Source organism: Octopus bimaculoides, chromosome 9 (assembly GCF_001194135.2).
Source record: "Octopus bimaculoides isolate UCB-OBI-ISO-001 chromosome 9, ASM119413v2, whole genome shotgun sequence".
Classification (NCBI taxonomy): Eukaryota; Metazoa; Mollusca; class Cephalopoda; order Octopoda; family Octopodidae; genus Octopus; species Octopus bimaculoides.
Genome location: NC_068989.1, coordinates 73,231,800 through 73,240,140, shown reverse-complemented (window position 1 = coordinate 73,240,140; position 8,341 = coordinate 73,231,800). Strand labels below are relative to the sequence as shown.

At 35.6% G+C, this 8,341-nt stretch overlaps 1 protein-coding gene across 4 annotated transcripts in view; it reads left to right on the top strand.

Annotated features, from left to right (window-relative positions):
- The window catches only part of LOC106882884 (protein RER1), a 48,480-nt gene that overhangs the window by 5,033 nt on the left and 35,106 nt on the right, over positions 1-8,341 (top strand). Inside the window, exon 1 of one of the 4 annotated variants that reach the window (XM_052970766.1) lies at positions 55-205. The exons of 2 other annotated variants lie outside the window; for them this stretch is intronic. The gene's annotated coding sequence lies outside the window, so the exon portion shown is untranslated. Of the gene's footprint in view, positions 1-54; positions 206-8,341 lie in introns of those variants that run through there. One more of the 4 variants, XM_052970767.1, reaches the window with a different exon arrangement.

The following is an 8,341-nucleotide window of genomic DNA, read 5'->3' as shown; positions in this document are numbered from 1 at the left end:
AGTTTCGTTTCGTTTCTGATTTTATATACTATTACTCTTAAACACCTGTTAAGTGTATCGTTGCCTATCAGTAGCCGTGCAGTTTCTATTAAAACCTGCCGAAAAGAAGCTACAGTCCATATGAAATATATACATTTAAAAAAATCTCACACGGTCTTTCAATACTTGATCTACGTTTGTACCGTGCATTTTATTTTCAAACTAGGTAATGTAAGTTTTTAATTTACTTCGATGTTTAATTGTTTTATCTGTTTTTAATGTTAGTATTACGAGTACTTGTAGTTGCTCGTAAAAACCATTTCACTTGTATTGCGTGAAAAGGTATGCACGCCTTCTAACTTAATCCTCCTATTTTTATAAATATGAGGTCGTCTTGTGTGTGTGTATATTTGGTTTGTGTCCCATTTAATATACATCAATTTTAACTCGGAAAACCTTGAACTAACAGCTGCACTGAAGCAGATCTAAATTTAGACATTCCTTCTTTATCATTCAAACGATTATAGAATCGGCGTGTGAACGTTTTAGTGTTTTGGTCTTGTTCTTCCATCTGTTAAAGATTCCATATAAATTGTTAGTTGGTTTGATCTTAAGATAACGTAGGTTGCATTTCACATAGTATAACGAATATTATTTTTGTTTTTGGTCTTTATTGAAGTAATTTAATGTTCTTATTGATGAAAATCTTTAAAAACAATATATATATATTACTAATTTGTTACAAGAAAGACGTTTGTGGGAGAACATACATTTCAGAACTCCGTTCGTTTCCTGACAACTCTCGGATGATAGACGAGCTCTGTCTACTGGTCTTCTATATCTGTGTCGGTTCATTGAAATATTATAAATTACGTGCAGAACTTTTTATTCTTCGCCATACTTTATGCGTGATCTTAACTCAACAGTATAACAGCCAACGCAGGAACCTCTACGCGGTCGCACGACTAGTTTGAGATCGGAGCCAAATCTCCATCTTACCACACCCTACTGATTTAAAAGTAGAGAGAACCGATTCTAACTCTACACTTTCACTTTTATTATGTCTGCATTGTCCAAAGTGAAAGTGAAGCGTTTAACTCGGGTAGTCTACACTATCTCTCTCTCTATCTATCTATCTCTCTCTTTCTCTATATATCTCTCTATCATTTATCTATCTGTCTGTCTGTCATATGTATGTAAAGTAAACTGGATTATTAGCTCTGGATCGATTTTGGTCTACTCGATCAGTGTTGTTTGTCCTTATGTAAACAACGACACAAATTCCGTGGTAGGCAAGTAAGTTGACGTTTGTTTTAATAGTGTCAATAAAGACCGACATATCTGTTGCCTCGACGACAAGGTCGGTATTTTTCCTATAACGAAGTTTATATATTCTTTATCTCTACCTGTAGTACCTACCTATTTCATTGTAATTCTTTTCATCTAGCAAAAAATCGTGCGATCGCCGTAAGGTGTGTCTGTCGTATCTTTGTCGAAGGAAAATAGATAAAACGTGGACAGTTGGTGTGTCATTTGAACTCAGAACGATGAGGTACCGAACATATATATATATATATATCTATATCTATATATATCTATATATATATATATATAGAAAGAGAGAGAGAGATAGATAGATAGATAAATTATACATACAGTTATACATGTATATAGAGAGAATCGAAAACTGAAAAATATTCAGACGATGAACATTGTAACGAAACTTAGCTGGAATTCTTCGAACTACCCTATAAGATCCAACGAGAAAGATTTATATTATCGCTTGATCTGCTGGAAATGCCACCCAACTCCGTTTCTAATGTTAAGAATTCTTGAATTATATATATATAGTTTGAACTTCTTAAATTATGCAGCTAGTTGGTGGGTGCTAAAAGCAGCACACGTGTAGAATGAATATAATACGCTTTTAAAATTAAACTTCGCCCCGCCCTCTTCCATAGAATCACCAGTTCGTTCACTTCTTTGTTGATCTTTTTCAGCGAATTCCAGAAATTCACCCTATTTTCCTTACTATCTCCCAACTTCGTCTTCTATGTGATACTTTAGATAAACACACCACATTAGGTGTTAGTCGACGTTAAAATTTAATTAGACAAATAGGTAAGCAAAAAGCTGTTGCTTACCAAAAAGAACTTTATTCAGATCTCTTGTTGTTGTGCCACGAAGTTATCGACTGTCTTCATGCTGCCTCAAAAACTATCAAACATTGCTTTTTTTTCTGCTGTACCCACCCATTCATTCATCATACGTAGCAGTTTGATGACACATGCCTGCTTACATCTGTGTTAATGTATATTATTTATCTGTGGTGTGTAATTGTATGTATGATATGTGTAGCACCTCTGGGTGAATGGGTAATATGTCGGAGTAATTATGTATATATACATACGCTTGCGTAGCTAGTGGGTACGGTAAGGGCGGTCCGCCCTGGGCGGCACTTTTCATCCTGTTCTAGGCTATTGCTGTAGGCAGGGTTTTTTTTTTCTTTGTGGAGTCCAGGGGCAGCAAACATAAGGCCGCCCCGGGCGGCACAAACTCTAACTACACTAGTGTATTTATATATATACAGTGATGACTAACACTGCTAGTATATTCTACATCCTGACGTTTTACTCTCTCGTGGGAAATAATCTATAACTAAACTACTTACACGACTCTCTCTCTCTCTCATATATATATATATATCTATATATATATATATATATATATATATATATATATATATATATATATATATATATATATGAGAGAGAGAGAGTTCGTATGTCCAGTGTCGTTTTGTATACAAGTCATTTTTGAAAGTATCTCTACATATGTACCAAGAGTAAGAAGTGAAATTTGTGTATCATGTTTTGAACTTGTAAAATTTTATATTTTCAAAACGTTTATTAGTATTTGCCAAAATGTATAGAAAAACGCTCGACATAGTTGTGTGACAATGTAGATTAGATTTATTTATTTATTTGCCTGACAGCAAGTCTTATGTAAATAGTAGTAACCTTACTGTAATTTAATCTTTCACTTCTGACAGCTAGCTGTTGATATAAATATACTTTATTGTTGGTTGTTTAGCACCAGGTTAACCTTGATCGAACGATCGTTTTTGTGAGAAAAGGCATTCCAGCCGTGATCATTCATCAATTCCACTGTGTTTTTGTTTTCTCATAGTAACCATAGGACGAGATAATTCAACGTGTCTGTTTTTTAAAGACAATACGGTGGGGGTTTTAGAGTAATGTTATCTATAGCAGTTTGAGCAATCACGCAAGCGGCTTTTCTCTCGTTTGGCTCCAGGGAGCACATAAGAGGCTCTTTCTCATTGGCTCCAGAGACCACGTGAGGGGCTCTTTCTCATTGGCTCCAGCTACCACATAAGAAGCTCTCCTTACTCACTGGATCGAAGGGACCACATAAGCGCTTCTGCTATTGACTCTTATGTGTTTTGTTTATGTAACAACAGCGAAAAAAACAACAGTAATTAAATTTATTATTTAGTAAATTCTACATCCTTTGTTGAGTAATTTGCTTTAGCTACACCCAGCAAATAAGGAGGAGAAAGAACTACCAGTTTTTCCGTCAGATGCATCAGTCATCCAAATTTGACAGGAGAAGGGCAATCCAGAGATCCAGGATGCTAGAACTTTCTGTAGTAAGCAGAAGGAAGTAGAATCTTTCTGGTAATTTACTTGACTTAATTGCGGATTGGTGGAACTGAAGGAATGTCAGACAGGATGTGTTGTGGTATCGGTTCTGGCCCTTCGCATTCTGAAAACAGCAATGTTGGTGCCAAGCTGTATTGACCTAAAGTGGCAGCATTTCCTTGGGATGACATTGGTGCCATTGAGAATGGAAACTTGACATGTGTGGGTGGGCTACCAATCTAACTCAAAAAACTAGCATCTTCTGTTGCCGTGGATATCAGATGGTTGCTCTTCTGTTTTTATGGCCTCAGTCATTTACACACTGATTCAACAAGCAGGTAGTCAAGTTGGTTGAATAACTGGATCAATAAGATCACAGAAGATTCATTTACTTTACTGTGTAAATCTTATTTTATTTCCTTGTCTATGTAATTCCTGCAGATAAGGTTAGCCATTCATTCTTCTTCTAGAAAATAGCTTTTTTTTATTTTTTATTTTTATCTCTGGTCCTGAGTGTAGAAACAGAGTTCTAAATACTTTAATATAAAAGCCTGTGGTTACATAATATACTTAGAAATAGCAGTGAAATTTCCTTCAAATTATGCTCAATATAGGTAAAAACATAATCGATAAATTGAGACCACATACTCCTAAACAAAAGTGGTAATGATAGCTGGAACACTTTTAAGTCTGTTTGAACAGCAGTGGCCCTGTTGTGTATACCCTAAGGCTCCAGTGGATGTGAGATTAAAGTGGTAGGTTACTAAGTTCAAGTTTATATCTTCAAAGCTTTTTAAACCAATCATGTTGTGTGTTTCAACAAGCTACATTACTATCTTTTCTTCAGATTATTGTCTGAGTATCATTTCTACTTAATAGGTGGCCTTCTAAGTAATAAAATAAAATTAAAGACATCCCCTTTCCACTCTTAATTACTTCAAAGAAATCTAGTTTCTCAAATAGAAGTACTGCAAGTTTCCATTCGTTTGTGTGCTCTTTTCAATCTATATTTGTACAATTTTCCCAACACCCCAAAAACTACAGCTGGTGACATCATACTTAGACCACACACACACACAAGCTATTATTCAATGGAAATAGATGGAAACTGCATGGAAGATCACCATATGTATATGCATTACATCCCATCGCTCAGCACTCTCAAGATTATACAATAAAAGATTACTTGTAAAACAGATAAGGGGGTTGGCAGCAGGAAGAGCATCCAGCTGTGAGATGCTGCCTCAGAAAATTACCAGTCCAGCCTATGCTAGGATAGCAAAATAAGCATAAAAACAAATGAATTACCTGTTGATAACTTAAACATACTATGTAAAGTAATGTTGTATTATAATGATTTCTTTTATTAATGTAATATAATTAGAATTACCACCTGGTGTGTCTCTGCAACATTCATTTGCACCATTCACAGAAGATATATATGATATGATATGGTAAATAAAAGCAGAACAATGAATGTACATACTAAACTACTGATGGATGTTATAAGGTGAAAAAATAAAACAACATTAACAAAAGCAATACACCATTAATAAGTTCAGAGGAACAATAGGTGAACAATTCTGATCCGGTCCATCATGCTTGTCTAACCAATGAAGGAGCTTTTAAGTGGTTGTTTGACCTGCTAGAAATAGCTGTGAAATTACTTCAAAATCATAGCCTGCCACCTTGGTTAGAGAAGGGTCAGTTTAGGCATACTAATTCTACATCTGGAAAGTCTTAGATCAAAGGTCTACTCAGTCAGGGCCATTGTGATGCTAAACAAATAATAACAACAACAATAGTAGGTATACAAAAATAGACTGGACATTGAGAAGTGTACATGTCCAGACTGTAACCCTGCACTCTAAATCAGTACTTCTCAAACTATTTGATATGGCTTACCAGCAGTTTTTTTTTCCAATGTGCCAGGGACTGCTAATATTTCTTAGTAATATTAATTCATACCAGAAACAATATATACACAATGAATATAATAAAAGTTGACAATTTTTTTTATCTTGTATTATTTTGTAAACAAATAATACATAAGCATTTTATAATGTTTCTTTCTTTTCTGGAAACTCGCCGCGTACCGGCAGCTGATGGCTCACGGACCACCACTTTGAGCAGTACTGCTCTTTATGATGCATCACTCGTATCAGCAAGTGCACTCTACTCAGTTGGATAGCGATATGGTTTATCTACAGATCTGTGGATTGCACCTAATTGTTCAACTGACTACCTGCATGCCGTACAGGGTTGTTTGATCAAAGCTGAACTAGAGCTGCAGAAACAACAGCAACAAGAATGCATCAGGTCTATTGTGAATTATGTTGGTTTTGTTTGTCACTTCAGCAACAAACTACAAAGACAATATGGCAGTTTCCACACTGTCCCTCACCCACCAACTTTCCAGCTTAAAAAAAAAAAAAAAAAAATTACTTGATGAAAGACCACTTGAGGTAATGCAAGATACAATTCATTTTCATAGCATCTGTAAGTATAAGTACACTGCAGGTACGGACTAAACAACAGAAAGAATGCAACAAGCTTAACCTGTAACATTGTAGCACACAATTAGATTCTGCATATCAGAGTGCCTGTAGCATAGTACTTAATCCTTTCATTACCATATTTTCCTATTGAAATACACTGCTTTTCCTCAATTAATTTTGAAAATAATGAAGTATTTAGTAAAATAATTATAATTAAACTGGCAGAATTGTTAGCATGCCAGGCATACGTTCTGAGTTCAAATTCTGCTGAGGTCGACTTTGCCTTTTTGCCCTTTCAGGGTTGGTAAAATATGTACCTGTCAGGTATGTGGGATTGATGAAATCGATTTGTTCCCTCCCCTCAAAAACGTATGGCCCTGTACCAAAATATTTGAGACTAATATTAAGCTGACAGACTCATTAGCACATTGAACAAAATGCTTAGTGGCATTTTTTTCTGGCTGATTATAATCTATGTTCATTTTCTGCTGAGGCTGACTTTACCTTTGTCCTATCAGGGTTGACAAAATAACCACCAGTTGAGCACTGGGGTTGATGTAATCAACTTCCCTTTCCCTCAAAAACTGCTGGCCCTGTGACAAAATTTGAAACTATTATTAAGCAGATGTTTGGAATATAATTGAAGTGAAATTTTGATAGTAGATTTTAATTTTTAATAATTTTAAAACGGAGTTTGTATCATAGAAATAGGGGTGGCTTTCGGTATGTTGCTTTCAAAAAAGGTGGAATGGTCGGAAACGTGGATATCTAGAAAGTGGAATCTGCCTTGCACAGGTCCAGCTATTGACATGACCACTGGTCTGACCTGAGGGGCTACATGGCAACAGCAATTTGTTCCAACAACAAACAAATATCCAAATTTATAAAAATAATCCTATCCTTGCTGTTATGAGTGTATGCAGGTGCAAGGATGTAATACTGTAAATAAAAACAACTGACAGCATACTTTGATTGATTTACAGTTAATTAAACACAATGTCAGAGAGCTACTTTATTAGTCTTGTTTTCTTCATTTAACATGTATTTCCTATACTGGAGTCTCACTTCTTATGTCCTTCATCATCTGGCAAGCATAGCCAGAGAAAAACCACAACATATATTAGTTGTTTTGCATGTGATATTCTTTTGTCTTGGCTCCTGTCATTGATTATTTCATAACATGGACTGGGTACATTTTATTGTGCCACCGGCACCAATGAGGTTGTCAACAGCTGGTCTAAAGAAGTCCTTTTAAGTTCTGTCAGTTTCTAATTGTGGTTGCACTTAAATGGGTCACCTTTACTGTAACTTACTGATTTCATATCTTTTCATTTCCTTCCCCCTTTTTGGATGTGTTATTGTATTGTTGGTTACCATTCCTATCACTGACTACAACATAAACTGGATGCATTTTATCCTATCGTGAGCTCCAAAGAGGCTGTCTGCTAGAACTAAAGAGTCCCCCTTTGCGTTGATATATATATATATGAACCACATCTTACAATTAGAAATTACCAGTTTCAAAACCAATAAGAAAATGAAGAGTTCTGCTGTATAGTAAGTAATCATTGTGCCCTTAAACTCCCCTACTCCACCATACCTTTATGGGTAATTGTGTGATCAACTCTCATAACTGATTGTATTTTTTTCTTCTCATTTCATTAATGGATGAACTAGCACTGATATTCCAATTATGATGATGAGGGTTCCAGTTGATCTGATCAATGGAACAGCCTGTTCTTGAAATTAATATGCAAATAGCTGAATGCTTGTCAGACATGTATACCTTCAACAGAGTTCTCAGGTAGATTCAGCATGACACAGAAAGTGATGAGGCTGGCCCATTGAATGCCACTCATTTTTGCCAGCTGAGTGGACTGGAGCAACATGAAATAAAATATCTTACTCAAGGACACAAGGTACTGTCAGTAATTGAACTAATGACCTTGTGATTGTAAGCTCAATACTCTAACCACTGAGCCATGTGTCTTCGCAGAATGGATGAAATATCACCTTGTTAATGTGCCATTATGATACTAGCTTATCAGTAGTACTCAGTTCTTCCAAAACAAAAATTAACTTCTGTTACCAAGCTACCCAAGACTGCTTGGGTTTGATACCAATTTCCTCTTTTAAAGTGACCTAAGTTAGAATCTTCCATCAAAATACCTTGTAGATTTGTTCCAAATTCCATCTTTATAA